Genomic DNA, 20,119 nt, shown 5'->3' on the forward strand with positions numbered 1-20,119 from the left:
ATATTGTCAAAAGAATTGGTCTCGTATATGACTGTGGCAGCATAGATAGTAATTGCAAGTCAATGCACCAGACCAAATCTGCAATGGTCAAAATTTAGGAACATTCCTTCTAGTCAGCATCCCTGGGGTTTGGCACTTGCACTACCCAAAAAGGATGCCCTAATCCTTCTTGCCCCTGGTGCAAATAGTGCAAGTCAATGGAAAACAACCCAATATCTTACACTGGATGCTTAGTATTGCTAACGGCATAATTTGAGATTTTGACAAGGACTAGAAGTTCCAGACACCTTTTAGATGATTTGGCATTCTTTTATGACGTGTACAGAGGGACCATCATTTTCAAGATAACCCTCATCAGAAGCCTGACAAATCTGGAACTTGGACTTTATTATTTTAACTCAGGTGCAACTAACTACTCATTCTATGTGCCTATTTTATAGTTTTGTTTTTCAACTTTTAATTTTTGTCTGTTGTTATAATTGTTCTCTCTGTTTTATATACATTATAAAATAAAATAATAACAAATTGGCAAAAATATTTTAAAATCCACAGTAAATAGAGAAAAATATTTTATATATATTTTGTGTGTGTGTGTGTGTGTGTGTATCCTGTCACAAATATATTAAATGCATGCAATCACATGCAGTGAAGCTACACAGGAAAGTCAGAATATCTCAGGATATATCTACATCACAGAATTTAAGCATTACTTTATTTCTTCAGGAAACCCTGTAGGTGAAACAACTGGGATAATGTAATATGCTTTAATTAGTTTGGACTGGTGAAAGTTTGAGGCAGCAAATAAAAGTAGAGCTGCATAATAGTAAAATCTATTATTAGTTTTGCACACCATAATCATTGTTTACAATAGTTAAGTTGCATATTATTTCTCTCAGTAAAGCTTGTAAGTTATATTGCACATTCATATTCCATTTTGTTTTCTATATGATCAAAGTTTGCATATGCCGTTCATTATATATTTCCCTTCCTCCTGCCCCCAGATGCATTCATGTATAAATTGTTGGTGATTTCTCTTTGATATTGTTACATTCATATCTCTTATAAGTTGCAACATGTTTACTGGCCTTCTGATGTGCTGTTTAAAATGTATCCTTTCTTATGGATTTTAGCTTTTCAAGCCCTGTCCAGCTCACATACTCTTGCCTGTTAGGGGAATTTAAGAAATTCATCTTCAGGGAGCATTTCTCAAATGAACTTTTGACATTCTCTGAGCCAAACTGGAATACCGACCATGGTGCAGAGCAAATTCACTGGGGGCGGGGGGGAGGGAATAGACCTAGCCTAGATCAACTAATGTACATTTATTTGGTTTTTAAAAAAATGTCTAGTAAGTAAAGCTATATTCAAATTAAGACACAAATCCACAGAAGCAATGGAGATAGTTACAGGCACATGGCAAATTTACTTTTCAATAGGTTTCATTTGCATCCATTATCAGCAGACGTTGAGCAACCTTAATGGTGGATCTAATATACAGTATAACAAGCTGTCTTATCACTGTTCTGAAGCCTTTTCAAATTAGTAAATTGACTGGGTCCTCACAGATACTAATTTTTCTCCTATTTAAACATTTTCTCCATAAAATGCTGTCCACAAAGTATCTGTTGCATGAATATGCTAGCAAATAGTTTTCATATTTATATTATTAAAAACTCTACATCCATTAGATAAAGTGAAGCTTGCCTTGAATATTTAATTCCAAATGTACAATATGGAGTGAGAAAGATGAGCAAAACTCGACGATAGGTATGTGATCAGCAGTGTCATATACTGTCTTCAGTTCCTTCTCTCATTATTACTGAAATCATTAGAATTAAACGTTTTTTAAAAGAAAATCCCTGTAAGAAAAAAGTAAATTAACTAGTTTTCTAGTGTACCCGTGCACAAAAGCTATTGTTTTAATTGTTGTATTTCTACGAAACAGAAGATATGATCAAAGTAGACACTTGAAAGAATAATATGCTTTTAATGTTTGCCTTCAGGCTAAAAAAAAACTGTAGAGTTGAAAGATTGAGGTTATTACTGCCTTCTAAATGCAGTTATATTATTATTAATGCTTTACCTAATTTCCCATGCAGTCACCTATTCTGAAATTTTCTTCCCCCAAACAAAATCAACTATAAAGTGAAGATACAAAGTGGTATAAGTGCTATGGAGGTGGAAAATGGAATGAAAACAGTTACTAGTAGATCCTAATTACATTGCTCAAGTATAAAATACTAATAGGCATATTTTTTTAATTAGCTCAGCCAACAAGATCAAGCCAGAGACATTACAGATCAGGCAGATGTCCAACTTCGTTAGTGCTGTGGTTCATAGGCAAGTTCCATGGGACTCAGAGGAAGAGTTGATGCAATATGCTCTGTTTAGAAGCCTGGAAAATGAGAAGTAAAATTTGATTAATGTCACATATGTTTTTCAAACTGTTTACATTTGACATCAGTGGCCAGTAGGGAAAAACAATGAATTTACAGGAGGGGTAGGGTGTGTTTGGATTATTTTTTTTAACAGAATCATATGACTGTCTCCAGTGGTGGGAGATCTCAATATATCGGATTCTGGGATGGGCCTGGGATGGGCGCTCATTTTAGGATTCAGACAAACGGTTCTAGTATCCTGACTGCATGGAGCTCAGAAGCACAGGGAGCTCCCACAAGTATAAGAGGCTGTCCACTTCATAGTTTTGCCCTTTAACTCCTGAAGGATGACTAGAATGGTGGTGTGATACAAGCACTGATCTGACCCCCCCCCCAAAAAAAAAACCCTCATGATGATGAGGACTCAGATCTCTTGGAGTCAGGATGGGCAAGGATCTAATGAGCAGGTGGTTGGGTGCATCACTGCAAGTATCCTGCCCACAGCATTAGGCTGCATTATCACACAACACTGGGCTTGGCATTGCAGTGGACAATTCAACTGGCACTGGCACAATTTGTTGTTTAGTCGTTTAGTCATGTTCGACTCTTCGTGACCCCATGGACCAGAGCACGCCAGGCACTCCTGTCTTCCACAGCCTCCCGCAGCTTGGTCAAACTCATGTTCGTAGCTTCAAGAACACTGTCCAACCATCTTGTCCTCCGTCGTTTCCTTCTCCTTGTGCCATCCATCTTTCCCAACATCAGGGTCTTTCCCAGGGAGTCTTCTCTTCTCATGAGGTGTCCAAAGTATTACAGCCTCAGCTTCAGGATCTGTCCTTCCAGTGAGCACTCAGGGCTGATTTCCTGAAGAATGGATAGGTTTGATCTGCTTGCAGTCCATGGGACTCTCAAGAGTCTCCTCCAGCACCATAATTCAAAAGCATCAATTCTTCGACGATCAGCCTTCTTTGTGGTCCAGCTCTCACTTCCATACATCACTACTGGGAAAACCATAACTTTAACTATATGGTACTTTGTCGGCAAGGTGATGTCTCTGCTTTTTAAGATGCTGTCTAGGTTTGTCATTGCTTTTCTCCCAAGAATCAGGCGTCTTTTAATTTTGTGACTACTGTCACCATGTACAGTGAAGTGATCACGGAGCCCAAGAAAGTAAAATCTCTCACTGTCTCCATTTCTTTCCCTTCTATTTGCCAGGAGGTGAGGGGCCCAGTGGCCATGATCTTTGTTTTTTGTTTTTTATGTTGAGCTTCGGACCATATTTTGTGCTCTCCTCTTTCACCCTCATTAAAAGGTTTTTTAATTCCTCCTCACTTTCTGCCATCAAGGTTGTGTCATATACATATCTGAGGTTGTTGATATTAATTCTGGTTTGGGATTCATCCAGCCCAGTCTTTTGCATGATGAATTCTGCATATAAATTAAATAAGCAGGGAGACAATATACAGCCTTGCCGTACTCCTTTCCCAATTTTGAACCAATCAGTTGTTCCATATCCAGTTCTAACTGTAGCTTCTTGTCCCACATAGAGATTTCTCAGGAGACAGATGAGGTGATCAGACACTCCCATTTCTTTAAGAACTTGCCATGGTTTGCTGTGGTCGACACAGTCAAAGGCTTTTGCATAGTCAATGAAGCAGAAGTAGATGTTTTTCTGGAACTCTCTAGCTTTCTCCATAATCCAGCGCTTGTTTGCAATTTGGTCTCTGGTTCCTCTGCCCCTTTGAAATCCAGCTTGCACTTCTGGGAGTTCTCGGTCCACATATTGCTTATGCCTGCCTTGTAGAATTTTAAGCACTGACACAATGGCAGTGTTTACATCACTGTAGAGCTGAGCAACTTTAACCTCAAAGTGTTTAGTTATTCAGTTACAGTTAGTCAATGTGTGCTCCAGAGATCTGCCTTCCTGGTCAGGATTAACCAACCTCTGGAGCACACAGAACAAGTCTGCTGGTCTTTCCTCCAGACATAACCCCCCGAGCCAATTTCAGGGGGCATGTGGGTGTGCTGGGGGGGGGGGGGGTGAGGACAGCAGGGAAAACCCCACTGTGCAAGCAGAAGGACTTTTGCAGGCTTCCACTGATAGGACACATAGAGCTAGTGTGGTGGATTGGTTAGAGTGTTGGACTGAGATCTGAGAGACCAGGATTCAAATCCCACTCAGTAATGAAGCTCACCGGATGACCGTGGGCCAGTCACTATCTCTCATTCCAACCTACCTTGCATGGTTGTTGTGAGGTTAAAATGGGGACAGGGAAAACCAAACATGCCACCTTGAGATCATTGAAGGAAAGGTGGGCTATAAATGCAATAAATAAATAAATAAATAAATAAATAAATAAATAAGCTGAATCCTGCCTTGTATTTTTCTTTTTTTTTTAAAAAAAAAAAAAAAGGTAAGTTGATGGTCAGCCATTGTATGTTTCAACTTCCTCGAATCCATCCCTATCTGCAACCTTACAATTGCAAAGTGCACACTTCCTTCCACATTTCATCTCAGGGCTGTGATGAAATATAGTGTCATCCATGCTTCCAGAACCAGCCTATTTCCCCCTCCCCACCTCACAAAGCTTGGACAGTATAACATTTCCCTTGGACTGATAAAGGCAGTGCCCTGGTGTGGATTCCGGAGCTGGAAAAGCTACCTCTGCTTTTTGTTTTTCTGTTGCTTAGGCTTTCAGAACACCCAAAAGCAGTGTGAGCAAATTACTGTTAGACCCTCTCAGCAAATGTGGGTCCAGAGTTAGTGTGCATATTTATTTTATTTTATTTTATTACTGCTTGTCATCTTCTAGCCATCTATGTAGAAAAACCACCATCTAAAAAGAATGGCTCCAAAAGAGAAGGATCAGAAATGGCAGAAATAGAATACATCTGCCCACACTTTCTTGCAAGGGGCACATCTCCTGTCTATACATGTGGGCATTTGCATTCAAAGTCACTTCCCAGCTTGTAAGGAGGTAACAAGGGAGGAGATACATAATCACCCAAATTATTTAACAGAAGGATAACATGTTGTTCATGTCCAGAAGCAGTTATTGTAATAATAAGGTTCCTCCATAATTGCCTCAGTGCTTGAGTCAGAGACAATTATGTTCACTTATCTCCATTTCCCTGATGTTATTTAATTTTTCAACCATTTTCATGACTGCCTAATAATTAGTGTTACTGGGCATTTTTGTCCAGTTTTATTTTATCTTATTCTAAGAGTTTTTTGTCTAGCTGCTGAGATGCAGAGCTGATGCTGCTGATGAAATGGCTTTTGTCAGTACATGTAAGCCATCATTGTTACAAAGTCCCTCCCCTCTTCTGTGACAAAAGAACATTGCATTTGAGGCTTCTCACAGGTGCACCAACAACACATCTCTCCAAAATTTCATGGGCTTTTAATTTTTGATAATACTGGTAAATGTAATTTGCACCTGGCATGCATGAATACAGGTCCGGCCTACACTCAAGAGCCCATCAGGGCTAGTTTAACTGTGTCAAGGAGCAACAGAATTCTCAGAAGCAATATGTCCTTCTCTCTGAAGTAGACCACCTAGGTTTCAGCTGTTTGCTGTAAAAAAATATTTTTTTAAATCAATTAATCAATCAATCTTTATTACGGTCCAGAGACCCAACAAATCGTTCCAAACAATGCACAATTCAGACAGCCTACCTCCAAGTTAAACAAGCATTTTGTTCAGACTTAAAGATAGGGATCATTGGTTCTTGCAACCACTGATAAAAACTTTGCCACTGCTAATGTTCTAGCATTTGTCTGGTCTGCCAATAGGAACTAGACATATTGAGCCTCTGATTTTCCCGGGAAAGGTACCAGCAAGGGTAATATCAGTTCAGCCCTGGCTTGCTCATATTTCGCACAGTGCAGCAAAATATGTTTTATAGAATCGATGTCTTGAGCACACGAGCAAAGTCTGTCCTGGTAGGGAACTCCTCTCCACCTTCATAACCCAGGTAATAAAGTTGGGGGGGGGGTGACAGACCAATAGAGGTGGCTTTTCTAGCCATGGTTTTCTGCCGTTTGCTGACAAACTCCTCATTGGTCAGGTGTTGATACAAACCCTTCCCTAGATCAAACACTGAAATCCTGAGCCAATGTTTTAGGGCAGCCCACCATGCTTTAGTTGAAATTGGGCATTCACCAACTTCTAACAGAAGTATGGAGTTGGGGACACAGTTGGGTACCTGCAGCAGAGATCATAGAATTTTGCCTGGAACAGAGATAGCTATTCAGTCACAAGCAGTAGGCATATGGCCTATAAAATGCAGGGCTTTTCAGCCTTCCTTCATGTTCCTTCACTGACTTGCATTGTGGTGGTGATGATCTTTGCTTTATCCAGCATGATGCATACATCACATTCATTTTAATGAGGCCACTGCAGGGTTGCTTCTCAGTGGATTTTGTGGTCATCTGAGTTGTTCCTTTCATACAAATTTGCATGTCCTCTTTATTGCTGCTTATGGCATTTCCCTCTGTTCCACCTAATGCTTCACCAGACTGAACCAGTTCAAAAGGAGGCCACAGTATCACACCAGGATAATTCCCCAAACAATGCTCAAATAGTTATTGTATATTAAGAGGAATACAGAATGGTATTTGTGGAGATATTTATGCAGAAGTTGCTGTGCAGAGTTGGGTAGTGGGAAAGAAACTTGGGGGAAATGATTAACTTGTTTGCCCATAGAGTCAGTTTCGCATTGGAAACTGCATGCTGGGCTGCGCGGCAAAAGCTGCACACGACTGCTTTGTGTGGTCACAAAACTGAACTCATGTGTGCCTGCATTCGGGCTATATGCCCAACCTACCACTTTGGCTGAATGGTTCAGCCCTCGGAAACACAGAGGCTCTAAGGGAGTGAGTGTTGTGGTAGAGATGATAGACATGAAGCTTTGTTTTGTGTGGTAGAGGACATTTGCATTCACTCCAGGCCAGATCCATGTCAGAACATAAGCACTTGGTTTGATCAGACCCAACACCTGTCTGGTTAGCATTCTGTTTCCAATTCTGTGAGTTCCTAGCCAGAATGAAATAGGGGCATGGAGGCAGCAAAATCCCCATTTAACAAAGGTAATTCACAGTACATGTTAAAGTGTCCTTACTGGTATATCAGCTGTATCTGAAGATGTTTCTTCTTCAGTGAAGTGAAGTTTTTATTTATTTATTGCTATTTAATTCTACCTGTCATATTTGTGTATGCAGTCCTTTCTCCAAGGCACTCAGGATAATGTACAGCGGTATCTTGAGTTACAAATGCCTCAGGTTACAAATGCTTCAGGTTACAAATTCCGCTAACCTGGAAGAGTTACCTCGAGTTGAGAACTTTGCCCTGGGATGAGAACGGAAATATGTGCCGGTGGTCCAGCAGCAGCAAGAGGCCCCATTAGCGAAAGCACGCCTCTAGTTAAGAACAGTTTCAGGTTAAGAACAGACCTCTGGAACGAATTAAGTTTGTAACTAGAGGTACCACTGTATATGGGATGATGACACCATCTTCTCCAGGGCCGGCCCAGGGCAGTTTGCCGCCCTTGCTTCATGGGTGGGTTGGCCCATATCTTCACAACAACCGTGACAGGTAGGTTACACTGAAACATAATGGGGGAAAGAGCCCCAAGTCAACCGTGAGCATCATGATTGAACTGCAGTATGAACTTTGACCTCCTACGTATAAGTGGCAATGGAGGTAGGCAAAATATGAAGAGGGCGAAAGTCTTTCATCCTAGGAATTATGGTAAAATTCGTGAACTTCCCAGTACCCTGTCAAAATCAGAGCATTAGTAGTTCAGATTCCATCACTTTAGCATTGAATGTAGCAATGCATGCCTCAGTTATAATTACAGATGCAATGATTTAATTAAAAACAAAGAAAACCTTAAGAGCAAGTTGTTTACAAGTTGGTTCTTTCCTATTGAGCTTCTTACATTATTTGATAGTCATGTGCTGTGTAATGGCATTGTTACTGCAGAAATGAAAAATAATGCTACCGGTTTTTGTGGGGGGGTGGGGCTGGGTTCAGCCTTGTAAATTGACAATGATCTGTGTCAACTGATGTTCTGTAATTTTTCAATTAGGCTCTCCTGTGCCCTACTCCGCTTGTGGAATGATGTATGCACAATACTTTACATCGTTGTTTCATTGAAAGCTTTGACATAATTGGGATAATTTCCATTTCCCTCAATTAAATGATGTATAATTAATTTCCCGACTGTCACCAAAACATATTTGATCTTAAGGAAAAGAACAATTAATCATTTCTAGACATTTCCCATTTGGTGAAGCTTCATAATGGCATTTCACACAGCAAACCAAAACTATGAACCTCCAAAGCTCCCCTCTTTCCTTCCTTGTTTATGACTAAGAGAGAGCACAAAACAGATAATGGAGCTGTACAATATTAAGTAAATATTAAGAATCAGCTTGGAGGGAGAGATGGAAACCCTGTTTTCCAAAATCCTGTCTGCATGGTACACTCAGATCCTTTCCTTTCTCTTCATATGCTCACAACTACATCTGTTACTGCCACTATTTCACATATTCCAGAACTGATCCCTTGTGTTAAAACAGGTTCTGTAGCTTTGCCTTCAGAGGATCTGCCTCAGATTAAGGTAGGAGCTGGGACTGGAGGTGTAAGAGGAGATGGCATATCATGGAATCACAGAATTGTAGTGTCAGAAGTGACTCCAAGGGTCCTCTAGTCCAACCACCTGCACTTGTAGGTATCTCAACTAAAGCATCCATGACACTTGGCCATCCAACCTCTGCTTAAAAACCTCCAAGGAAGGAGAGTCCACCACCTTCCAAGGAGTCCGTTCCACTGTTGAATAGCTCTTACTGTCAGAAAGTTATTCCTGATGTTTATTCAGAATCTCCTTTCTTGGAATTTGAAGCCATTGGTTCAGGTCTTACCTTCCAGAGCAGGAGAAAACAAGCTGACTCCGTCTTCCAAGTGACAGTCCTTGAGTTATTTGAAGATATGATATCCCCTCAAATGCTTTCTCCTTTCCTCAGGTGACAGGGTCAAATAATAATAATAATAATAATAATAATAATAATAATAATAATAATAATTTATTTGTACCCCACCCATCTCACTGGGTTGCCCCAGTCACTCAGGGTGGCTTCCAGGATATATAAAAACATAACAAAACCTTAAACCTTAAAAAGCTTCTATATACAGTGCTGCCTTCAGATGTTTTCTAAATGTTATATAAATACTCCTCTCCTTAACATCTGATGGAAGGGCATTCCACAGGATGGGCGCCACTACTGAGAAGGCCCTCTGCCTGGTTCCCTGTAGCTTGACTTCTTGCAGTGTGGGAACCACCAAAAGGCCCTCAGTGCTGCATCTCTGTGTCTGGGATGAATGAGTAGGGAAGAGACACTCCTTCAGGTATATTGGGCCAAAGCCATTTAGGCCTTTAAAGGTCAGCACCAACACGTTTTTCTTGCCTAGGGAGTATACTGGAATGTTAGGATTTCATGTTGCAGAAGTAGCACTTTAGAGAAGCCCATTCATGCACATCGTTGGGACGAGCATGAGCCCAGCATTGCTCGTGTGACATCACACACGTGGCACATACATGGCATCACATGCACATAGCACTGTCCTGCTCCCAAAAAATCTGGGGCCCAACTCAGTGCCTCTGTTTGCATGGGTTTTCCACACAGCAAAGTTGATATTGTCAGTCTTCATGCCATGTTTGCAGACACCTTTGTAACACAGAATAGGTCTGCCAATGGGCCTGGTATGTGAAGCCAGATCCCCATAAAGCACTTCTTTGGGATCCTGCCATCTTTTATTCTGTGGATATGATTAAACCAGTGTAGGTGGAAATGTAGGCTTGGGAGAGCACACCCTTGTTTGGGACTGTCCTGCCACATGATGCCCAAAATCTTCCTGACACAGCACATGTGCAATATGTTGAGGCGTTAATCTTGGCAACTGTAAGTTACCCACAACTCATTTCCATAAAGCAGCATGCTCAGAATGCAAGCCTGGTAGATCTTCATCTTGGTATTGGTCATTAGCATCACATTCTCCCATCTCCTTTTGGAGAGGCGAGTCATTGCCACAGCTGCCTTGTGAATATGCTTGTCCAGCTCACTGTTGATGGAGAGGTTGCTGGTTATGGTGGAACCCAGGTAGATAACATCATCTACCACCTCAAGCACGTGGTCACCCATGCTACATGGGGTGCTGGTGATGTCCTGACCCACATATCATGAGTGTACAGCACATATGGTTAACTGCTTCTACAAGCAGTTCCAAGTACAAGAAAAGAAAAGAAAAGAAAAGAAAAGAAAAGAAAAGAAAAGAAAAGTGAAGGTCATATATGCCAATTTGCATGTTAAAGGTTTACATTAAAAAAGGTAAAGGTAAAGGACCCTTGGATGGTTAGGTCCAGTTAAAGGCAACTATGGGGAGTGGTGCTCATCTCACTTCAGGCCAAGGGAGCCAGAGTTTGTCCACAGACAGTTTATACATACATATATATACACAGGAGTATATAAAGGTTTATATACATGCATCAGTATCCATAGAAATGTCTATAATCTGTTTTCAATTACGTTAAGCAATCTGCCATGCTGATAACTTGCAATGATGACAGGTTGTTTTAAAATATACTTTATGGGGATAGATAACAGATACAGGTTTCCTGATGCTCAATTACCTTGCACCTGTATGTGTTCTGCTTGTAAAATGCTAAGCATGAAATACTAAATTGCCTTCTTTGAAAGAATTCCTGCTTTCTCTGTCCTTATTCTTATTTCCCTTTTAGGACTCCAAAGTAAACTATCACAATTTGGTATTTTCTCCTGCAGAACTTCACTTACCTGCCCTGAACATATTTTGTTTCAAAATATGAAACTTTGCACAAATGTGATTTTCAGAATGCTACAAGTGAAATATTCCTGAGGGAGAAGAAAATGAGTCGCTCATTCTTTAAAATACTATGTTGATTGAAATGAATTGGTTATTTCTTGGTGCAGTAGTTTTCTACTTCATTGTGAGGGCACAGATAAGCACCAAAAAAGGAAAGAAAGAGGATTCATGCCTCTTCAGACAAGGCCAATGTCTTTTTGAAAGTCCAGAAAGCTTCAAAATATGCATTGCTCCCTCCCGCTGGATCCTGCATTCCCTGCCTCCTGTCTGTGATGAGGGTCAGAGTGGATCTTAAAATCTCTTCTGGGCTGATTGCCATCTTTAGAACTCACAAAATGTAGGGCATGTATTGGGTCATAATCATACAGCTATTATAGGTGTCCTTTAACCTGTCCTGGAGCATAAAACAAAACAAAAAGAACTCAGCTGACCCCTAAAATCTGTGGTGAGTCCACCAAGAATGTGTATCATAAGATATTTATATGTACAGTAATGTGTGGGAGGCAGAGAATAGTACAGAGGATTTGGGAAAATGAGCTTGTAGCTATTTATTTTCGTTATTATTGCTAAAACATTTATTCTTAGGGTGTATTCCTATACACTTAGAGAATAAGTTCCATAGAACTCAGTAGGACTACTTCTGAGTAGTAATGCATATGACTGCATCGCTGATTGATTTCAATTTGATCAATTAAAAACAACCGAGTGAATTGGAACAGTAGACTGTTTTTTATATAAAAAAACTTTATAAATCTGTACGAAAAATATTGAGGGAAGGCAACATGATACACATTACAATCCAGTCCTATGTAAGTTTACTCAGAATCCCTCTAAGTTAAATGAAACTGACTCCCAAGAAAGTGTGCACAGGTTCCCATTCACACAGGAGCAATTGTCTCTTCTAAGTTGCAAGAAAGGAGATTCTGACTAAACTAAAAACTTTATGACAGGAAGAGCTGTTCAGCAGTGGAGGTTCTGGAGTCTCCTTCCTTGGATGATTTTAAGCAGAGGTTGGATGGCCATCTGTCACGGAGGCATTGCAGGGGGGTTGGGCTAGACTGACCCTCGGGGTCCCTTCCAATTCTAAGATTCTATGATATTAAGATACACTATGAAAACTATCAGAGGTCAATTAGCAAATCTGAACAACTGTAAAATCAAGAGTGGGAAGAGAATGGATACAATCCTGTATATGTTTTAACTTGGAGGAAGTCCCATTGAACATCGTAAGAGTTACGAGTTACTTCTGAGTAAACTTGCAAAACACTCAGTGTTGGGCTGTAAGACTGCAGTCCTATGCATACTGCCTTGGAAGTAAATTCTATTACAGTATGTGAGCTTGGCTCTCTAGGTATATATCCATTGGCACGTTCTGTGTCTCACCTTTTGAACCAAGGAGTGTGTAAATGTTAAGTATAATTGTTTAAAATTATGGACTTATTTGAATGTATCTCTGATGTTTTTGTAGCCATTTGAAGAAGTTCCAGTTAGCAAATCTGGTTAGCAAAGTTTTGAACCAAAGCTTATTGGTCTGAACAATGTTTTATTCCAAAAGGAGTCAGTTTTTATGCACCCAGTTGCTTCAAGCATGACAACAGTAAACACATCAGTGATCTGCAGACTTGAAAACTAATGGAATCTATTGATGCTAGAAATACCAGAGACATCCCCCCCCCCTGATTTTAAAACAAATACAGAAATGCCCCCTGCACCTGTGAATCACATGAAGGAGCCCTGTGGTAAAAAGGGGCTGTGCTGCTGGTTCACCTCTAGAGATGTGTGTTGTCCTCATTCATGATGGCAACAGAATAGCCATGTATGTTTGTCCTGGAAAAAAATGAAAACTTGAACCAAGGAGCCCTTTTCTGTGTGAGATGCACCTTCACATGTGAAGACGGCTATATAAAAGAAGAAGAAGAAATGAGGAAAGGGCTGCGTAGATAGGAGTCAGCTCAAGTTCCAATGGCTGGTGTTTCTGGGACCGTCAGGGCAATGGGAAACAGAGTCAGACTTCAACCCTGTGTCCTTAAGGTGACTATTTTCCAGCCACCTCTATCTAGAGAAGGAAAGCAGTGCTGCACTTGAACACTTTTGCTGTGGAGGCGAAACCTGCCCTGCAGTGCTGACAATGGAAGCCCCAGCTGCCACTAACAGTCATCTTGGATTCACAGAGGATGCATGGAGAAACACTTTGCACCTCCCAGGAATTATTGTAACATACAGCCCTATGCACACAGGAGGGAGGGAGGGAGGGAGGGAGGTTGAGAGAGAGAGAGAGAGAGAGAGAGAGAGAGAGAGAGAGAGAGAGAGAGACTTTCATAATGGGCATTTTGCCAATATTCTGAAAGCCAGTAATTAATACAAATATTATTGAGGTCAGTGTGATGGGGGAATTGTTTAGGACTGTAAAAGGTAAGAGCAGCACTTTGTTCCCAGAAGCTAATTGGCAGCCAGATCGACCCTGCCTTATAAAAGAGTAAGAGGCTGTCAACTAGATAGCTAAAGCAACATCAGACGAGAGCACAGTTTACAAAATAATTTCATTTCCCTCCTCATACACCATGTCTGCTGCAGTCTTTGAAATGAAGATCACAAGGCGATATTTGTCCAGTGATTTGTTGTATGTAAATGTGTTACATTCTTTGAATGCAAGGCCAGGCTTCCCGGCTTTGATTCACTTGCTGACTTCTATGATCTGCCTGCAACCCTTTGACTTGCCTCCCCACACAACCTGGAGTAATGAGTGTATATGCATCCCCCCACTGCAGAATAAAAATACAAGATACCAATGTGCTAGGAACTACCAGTGTGTTTCCCCAAACCCAGTGCTGGTTAGCTGATGCTTAGGAGAGACTATGAGAAACTGTTGTCTCCTCATGTACCACATGTGGTGGACGTGTAGGAAAATAAGAGAATTCTGGGGCCTCGTCTATGATGAGCTGAAAAAAATCTTTGGAACAACATTTTTTAAAAAGCCAGAAGCATTTTTGTTAAGCATTGTTGGTAAAGATATCCCGAAAAACTTAAGAGAAATATTTCTATACACTACAGCAGTGGCCCAAACACAAGCAGCAAAGAACTGCAAAGGGAAAAATGTTCCGACTATAATGGATTGGCAGAATAAGTTACAAGAATATGTGGAAATGGTGCAATTGACCAACAGCCTAAGGGCCAGTTCAAGACAAGAATTTGCACAAAAATGGGATAAATACAAGAGATACGTACAAAAATATACCAATGGTTTTTCGTCTTTGGCAGCATTTGAATGACCTTGGATAAAGAAATATAGGAGAAATAAGATTAACGGTACAAATTGTTGTAAGAATGTATTAGAGAATATATAAAGAATAGATTAATAATGGTAGGTACATTCACTATTAGAATAAAAGCATACAATGGGAATTGACAGGAAGTCCAAAGTTTTTATGATATTTTTGTTAATAACTTTTGTTAATAATCTTTATTAATAATTGCATAAAAAGTAGCATAAACACAGCTGAAGCTTAAGGTTTATAACTATGTAAGAAAAGACAAGTATATGCTGTGTGTGTGTGTGCGCGCGCACGTGTGTGTATATGATTGAAATCTCAATTTACAAGATGTACTCTATATATGTAATGTATTGTAAGACAATTAATAAAGTTTGTTACATTGCAAAGAGAGAGAGAGAGAGAGAGAGAGAGAGAGAGAGAGAGAGAGAAACTGTTGTCTCCTTCTGCCTCCCAGGGTGACTGAACCCTAGATCAAAGCCTTCAATCAATACAACACACTACCCTTGATTTTACATTACACACACACATTACTGGTTTGCCCCCCCCCCCCAAAAAAACCTGGCATCATCACCTATTCTGATTATTTCCTACATTTGTATGCCACCCTTCACCCATAGATCTCAGGGTGGTTGACAGCATGAAGTTACAAGATAAAAACACAACATACATAATAAAAGTAAGAACAAGAACAAACCAAACCAATAATGCCCCCTCCCTCCCACAAACACATGGGGGTGGGGCATGCAAATAGTCAGCAAATTTGGGAAGACTGTTGAGGAATCCACACTGCCAGGGACCCCCTGGCCAGATCCCCCCTCAGCTGCAGCTGGCAGTGGTGTAGCGTGGGGGGTGCAGGGGGGGCCGGCCGCACCGGGCGCAACATCTGGGGGTTAGGGGTAGGGGTAGGGTTAGGGGGCGCAAATCCACGGGTTAGGGGGCGCAAATTACTTGCCTTGCCCCGGGTGCTGACAACCCACGCTATGCCACTGGCAGCTGGTAAGAGGCCCACATCCACTCTTTACTACCTTGATGCATTGGGTTGTCCACTGGGTTATACTGGGGGCATAGCTGAGGATTCAGTCCATGGGCATTAATAATAGCAGTACCAGGCATTAGGTCCTCATGTTGAATTTCCGGGAGAATGGCTTCTTCCTGTAGAAAGCAAAGCAGTTGGAAAGAGTGGTTTTGGCAAATAAATATTTATCTTTTAAAAGTTATATATGAGTGTACAGTGGTACCTCGGTTTTAGAACATCTCTGTTGATGAACATTTCAGTTTTTGAATGCCATAAACCTGGAAGTGAACACTTCAGTTTTTGAACACGGGTGGCACTGTGGGTTAAACCACAGAGCCTAGGACTTGCTGATCAGAAGGTTGGAGGTTCGAATCCCCGCAACGGGGTGAGCTCCCGTTGCTCGGTCCCTGCTCCTGCCATCCTAGCAGTTGAAAAGCACGTCAAAGTGCAAGTAGATAAATAGGTACCACTCCGGCGGGAAGGTAAACGGCATTTCCGCGCATTGCTCTGGTTCGCCAGAAGCGGCTTAGTCGTGCTGGCCACATGACCCGGAAGCTGTACGTCGGCTCCCTCGGCCAGTAAAGTGAGATGAGCATGCAACCCCAGAGTCAGCCACGACTGGACCTAATGGTCAGGGGTCCCTTTACCTTTACCTTTAAACCTGGAAGTGAACGCTTAGGTTTTCAAACGCGCCTCGGAAGTCAAACAGGGAAAGTGGCTTCCGTTGAGTGCAAGATCCTGAGGCCCAGCTGCCGGCTATTGAGTTTTCAGTTTTCGAACGTTTCAGAACTAGAATGGTCTTCCAGAACAGATTATGTTCCAAAACCGAGGTACCACTGTATAAATAAACACAGTTCCTTCTTGCAGTCACAAAAACCTCTAAAATTATCCAGCGCAAATTACTGAACCTGTGTGACTCATTAATTTGTGTTATGATATATAGCTTACTTTTCCAATTGAGTTTGTAGTTGAGCAGTAATAGTTGGCTTCTCCACTGAGAACTGAGCTAGACTGGTAATGAAAAAGCGATTTTTATGTGTTGTATGTGCGATATAACATTGTGCCACCAGATGGCGATGTGGAATCCCATTTTTCTCTACCTGCTTTCCCTGTTTAAATTTACAGTGCTTTAAACTGAAACGCTTCTTTGATGTGTCTACATACAACACATATAAAATGCTTTTTCTTTACCAGTCTGGCTGAATCCTAGATCCAGCCTGAATCTTAATCAACTTCTCTTTCCCTGTTAGAATTGCTTTTTTATTTTTGCTCCTTATTGTGGTTTCTGGCAAGTATAGCAACAAAATACTTGTGAACTTAAGAATTTGGGGAATAAGAAGAATGCTTAGCAATTTTATAAAGTTATTTCAAGTGTTTTGTGCTTGTCTCAGTAATGTTTACGACAGCCTAGTAATCATTTTTATGCTGTGAGTGCTGGTGGGTGGCGATACTAAAACAGAATACTGGCTTGCCTAAGACCATATGAAAAGTCACTGGGAGTTCATTTTTCAGAAATAAGTCCCTCTGACTTCAGTAGGAGTTATCAACTTTGAGTGAGTTTAGAACTTCCCCCCTGTTGGCAGTGTTTGAACGATGGACTTCACTACTTACATGCATAACCTACAGTAGCTCAACATTCTTTAAAATGTAATTCAATCCATCTCCAGTTCATACTGTAGTAAAGAACAGTGCTCAAGATCATCATGATGATTGCAGTGAACACAATTCATGTGGACAAATTCACAGATTAATGCCAATTTACCCTCAAGTAAGCAAGGATGGCATTTGCTACCAATTTCTCAGCCATCCAGGCAGGTTTTTTAGACATCACATTCACATTTCAGAATATAATATGAAATCCATGAAGATGCCCAGGTTAGATGCTTCTGCCTTTAGGGATAAACAAATATCAGCTGAAAGCAGTTGTAGCAAATCTTTTAGCACTAAAAGCAGGAAAATGTAGCCTTAATATTGCATTCAGCTCCCTCTTGGGTTTATCTTCATGTTTAAAGTTGTCCTTCATTTCATCAGCACTTACAAAACATGCAGCTGCTTATGCCACTCAGGCTGCCAGGCACAACTTAGAGGAGGGCTTCACAATAAACAACTTAATGCTGATTTTTGTAAGCCACAATGAGAGGCTCTTTGGCTAAAGGGTGGAGCATAGATTCATTAAAGAAATGCATAAATAACATGCAGGAAATGGACAGCACTGCCTCCATATTTTGGGGGGCTGGTACCCTGTGATAGACGGAACATTTGCTGCCAGAAGACCAAGTGAGTGTCTTTGTCCATTCAAGCATGGGGTGTGTGGTTTTGCTTGCGTGTTTGCAGAAGAGCCATGTTGGCTGTTTGGGTTAACATACTAAAGGGGGGATCCTATGGCAAGATCTACCATGATGAGTAGCTTAGGATTCAGCAGATCTCCAGCTCAGCTGTCTGATACCCAGCTTAACCACCATTAACTCCCTAACCCTGGCTCTGCCGACAATATGCCAGTATAACTTCCTCATCCTGGCTCTGTTGGGACTCAGCTGCCGAGCTGAAGCTGTCTGAGCCAAGGCCAGCGCAAGTCCCCAGAAAGGGATGCTCCAGGAGCCATAGTGGGGGCAGGACCAGAACGGAGGCACTTAGGCTGGATCCTAAGCCAATTCAGCTTTGTCACATGACCTGGCAACCTGCCACAGAACACTATTGTAAAGGTTCATTTTCCTTCTGCCAGGCTTATGCAGAGTAGTCGCAGCTGAACAGGGTTTAGATCTGATGTAACCTTATGCAGCCTTAATTTATGCCACTTTGCTTTATGCATCTTGTGCATAGGATTGCTCCCTAAAAAGGCAAGCGTAGGCATAATCACTTAGGGTTTGAGAACTTAATTCAGCTATTTTACTATATAATAACATGTTTCAAAGGTGATTTGGGAGTGAGGAGTGGGACCAGATTTCATGAATATATGAATGTGGCATCATATATGAGCTGGAAGATATGAATTTATGCAGGATTCCTTCCATATTTATGCACCCAAAGAGGTGCAAGGATCACATGTCCATAGTTTCAATTCCTTCCAGGTCAGCATTACTGAGCTTGCAAAGCCTACCAAAGGTTTTCAACCTTTTTGAGTCCACAGCTCCTTTGAGCAACTACATCCTTTCTGTGGCACACCTGTGGGGCTCAGGACCCCAGTTAGGTCACCCCTTGCCTGCAGAGCTGGCAGCCCCTCACCTTTTTCGAACACCCTCCCTGTGGAGTGTTCCTTCAGCCTCCTCTCCCCCTTCCCTTCTCCTTGGGAGTCCTCTGGTCAGCCACTGCTGCCTGTGGGATGTGAAACACAAGAGCAGTCAAGTACAACATTCCTAGAGTGAATATGTTTACACATGGGGAGGAATGTTTGTCCAGCCAGTAGGTAAACTTCCTGTTTTCTTCTGGGCTGGGACAGATTTCCTCTGCATGTGACTAAAGTGGGCATGGCCTCACCTGTGCACGTAACGACAAAAGCACAGGGCAGGGCAGCCATCTCTCTCTCTATGACTATTTTCATCTAAGAAACAACATCTGCTTAGCCAAAGATGCTCTCTTGGCTTCCAGCCAAGAGAGGACAAAGGGACTGTCTCTTTATGGGATAGTTTCCAGGTGTATGTTACTTTTCTAAGATAAGTCTGCCTTCTGGGATCCGATTGTGAACAGAATGTGAGTGAGTAAACTTTTTTATACTTTTATAGAAGACTGTGTCGTGTCTTATCTTTTATGAGGGAATAAGGGAAAAATACCAGAACAGTTATTATAGAGGCTTTAGCGAGACTCAGCAAACGCATCCGCTGTGAGTTTAGAAAGGGGAATGTTACTCTGCTAAATTGTGAACTTGTTTACACAAGTTGCAAAGGCTGTAATCAAACAATATATCCTCTTCTGCATCCCTGAACATTCCCACACTGCCACCCCTGGTCTTTGAGGTGCCCCCCTGCCCCATAGTCAGGTGTCTCCTTGCACTGACCCACAGGGACCTGGGAAGCACCTCCTGGCCAGCCCCAGAGGCACCATTTGCCTGGGGAGGCTGTAGCCAGGGCAGCTGCAACTAACAGCTGTGCAAGCCTTTGGGAGGCAGAGATGCAAGAGGGCATCAGAGGAGGGAGGGAAGTAAAGAGGGACAGAGGCCAGGGTTGCCTGTGGCACCCCGACTGTCATTCAAGCCACCCCAGGGTGCCACAGCACACTGGTTGAAAACCCCTCTAACCCAAAAGTCTGTGGCTGCTACTTCCAGGCTCAATGCCTGGTCAAAATACTCATTTAACCAATTAGGAGTTTCTCGAGTGGGTGACCAAAGATAATCAATAGTTTAATTGGTCCATTCAATAGAACACTCCTGTTTTCCTCTCATACACTCCAACATTTCTCCGATGAAAGTAGGGACGTCCCATTCCATAACAACAATTTTACTATTTATACCCCACACATCTTACTGCATTGCCCCAGCCACTCTGGGCTGCTTCCAACATATATAAAAACATAATAAAACATTAAACATATTAAAAATTAACCCTATAAAGGATT

General features: G+C 41.6%; 1 long non-coding RNA gene across 2 annotated transcripts; it reads right to left on the minus strand.

Annotated features, from left to right (window-relative positions):
• Positions 1–1,374: 1,374 nt before the first annotated feature.
• On the minus strand, positions 1,375–18,956 carry LOC307214455. Of its 2 annotated transcripts, XR_013838109.1 has the most exons (4): positions 18,794–18,956; positions 15,582–15,708; positions 5,819–5,955; positions 1,375–2,395 (listed from the first exon to the last, which is right to left on the minus strand). It is a non-coding gene; the product is annotated as an uncharacterized lncRNA (long non-coding RNA). The 2 variants fall into 2 exon arrangements; XR_013838110.1 differs by lacking the exons at positions 1,375–2,395; positions 5,819–5,955 and adding an exon at positions 14,974–15,376 and having other exon boundaries at positions 15,544–15,708.
• Between the last annotated feature and the right edge of the window lie 1,163 nt (positions 18,957–20,119).

The sequence above is a fragment of the Podarcis cretensis genome, assembly GCF_951804945.1.
Source record: "Podarcis cretensis genome assembly, chromosome: 4".
NCBI lineage: Eukaryota > Metazoa > Chordata > Lepidosauria > Squamata > Lacertidae > Podarcis > Podarcis cretensis.